Here is a 2,500-nt window from a genome sequence, read left to right on the forward strand (position 1 = left end):
TGCTTTAAGTCATAATTAAAATGATTACCGTACGATTACAGGTACCGTATTATTGTTAAGGTAGGCCTATTTATTTTGCATTGTTATCCGTTGTCTAACTAAACCAGTACCCAGGCTTGTACCTACGGGTTGAGGCTTAACGCGTTTCATATGTCGTCAGCTCTACTGATTAGCTACCTTTTTCGTAAACAAAATTTAAATGTTTTCTGTTTTTGTTTTACTTAAATAGCACCATATGACCAACAATTATCAATAATGCTGCAAAATATGAAACGTTAAAATAGTATCACCATTTTGCAATTGCCAAATTTGAGAATTTCTTTTATGATTAGCTACCTTTTTTGTAAATAAAATTTAAATGTTTTTTGTTTCTCTTTTACTTAAATATCACCATATGACCAAAATTCTCAATAATGATGTAAATGTAGAAATAAACACAACTACTTGGGATATAATAAATAAATAAATAAATATATGTATATATACAGTATGTATATATATATATATATATATATATATATATATATATATATATATATATATATATATATATATATTGACTTGGCTTGGTCGCACTAAACAGTTGAAAGTGCTGAATGGGGTAGTGCTAAGAAAAGCTTGGGAACCCCTGGTCTATAGGGAATTATTGCCTTAAAAACAAAAATCGTTTCTTCACGTCTGTTTTGGACGATTTAAAAAGGGTTAAAGAAACTTAGCTTTCATTCGGTCTTGGGGTTTTTTATACAAAGGACTTCCGTTCTTATCAAATCAGGGCCTTATGAAAACATCGAATAGACTGAAAAAAAAATCATATCAAGTCAGTTCTTGCTTCTGGAGAATTTTGGCTATTCGAAAGATTGAACACTTCAGGAGTCTATAAAAAAATAGGGGAAGGTAGTGGGGAGGGGGAGACTTTCAAAGCATTAAAGTTCAGTAGACGAATCAGTCCTTGATTCGAATTACCCGAAGGCTAGTTTTTTTTTTTTTCAGTGTAGGCGTTAGGCGTGGCATAGGCCAATTTGCATCAGAAGCCTTGGAAAAGTTTTACCCCGTAACTTGCAAACAGGCAAACGAACAATTTTAAGCAAAGTTATTTGTGTTTTGATATTCAAGAAAGTTCGAATATATAAGCTCATTTATAATCTGCTATAAGTCCGAGGTTTAACAAATATTACGCCAAATTTGCAATAGACAATCTGCTCTTTTTATAATCCCATCTAGGATTGCTATTCATTCTTCAGCGGACATGCAGTTCCAGTTGGGATTTGTAGGCCACTTCAGTTTAATTGACTAATGAATTTGTTTCTTTCTTTCCAGTATTAAGATGTACTGGTAGTTTTGTTGTGCAGCTGTTATGTGTGATAATTAGAAATCTTATTTTATTAATTTGAAATAAGATTTGGTTTAAGGCAGGTCCTTAATCATGGTCATCTGTGAATTTCAAGTAGACCAACGCTTTTATCTCTTCAGGAATGAATAGCCAAACTTATTACTAAAGTCATTAATGAGATACAGATTGGTCCTTGGCCTGCAATATCATTTTCCACTTTTATAAATTTTACCCAGTATCAGGCAACGGTTTTTATTCCATTAATTTAGCACATGATGGATAACATACTTTCTACTGTGCCAGAATGATGTAATGAATAATTAATATTAGACTTTCTTATCTTTTTCGTGTATAGAATAGATAACGTTTTCTTCTTTGCCGAGGCTAATAATGGCTATTGTTGAATTCAATTAGAAAGTGGCTAATTCTTATGCAAAGTAATATTAAAAACAATTAAAAACATTGGTGACTTATCAAGTGAACGTTAGTCCCTGTCTTAAAAAAGACAATACGATATGGCAACGGAAACCCAATCTGGCCTCAAAGACCAATCGAGTTTGTCAGGAAATTTCTGTTTTCAGTTTAAGCTGATATTACGCCAGGGAACACTGCTTTTGCTTCTCTGAGCAGTTTGGAGGCCATGTTATGAAAGAATTGGTGTTTGGCTGAATTTCACTGATTAGTGTTTGGTTAGAGCTAGGAGTTGGCTGGAGTTGGGGAATCAGTTTCGGAAAAGGAAAAAAAAACGTCCTTCACGGCTATCAAACCTTTCCGATTATCAGGAAATTGTTTGAGATGACTGAAGATAAATACAAGACAGAAAATTTACTGGTTAGAAGGAAATAGTTGGGGGTAACTGAGGATAAATACTGGACAGAAAATGTATTGTTTATAAGGAAATAAAAATGTGATGACTGAGGATAAATACTGGACAGAAAATGTATTGTTTATAAGGAAATAAATTGTGATGACTGAGGATAAATACTGGACAGAAAATGTATTGACTGTAAGAGAATAAATTGTGATGACTGAGGATGAATACTGGACAGAAAATGTATTGGTTATAAGGAAATAAACTGTGATGACTGGGAATAAATACTGGACAGAAAATTTATTGGTTATAAGGAAATAAATTGTGATGGCTGGGAATAAATACTGGACAGAAAATGT

The sequence above is a fragment of the Macrobrachium rosenbergii genome, chromosome 59, assembly GCF_040412425.1.
Source record: "Macrobrachium rosenbergii isolate ZJJX-2024 chromosome 59, ASM4041242v1, whole genome shotgun sequence".
NCBI classification, from domain to species: Eukaryota; Metazoa; Arthropoda; class Malacostraca; order Decapoda; family Palaemonidae; genus Macrobrachium; species Macrobrachium rosenbergii.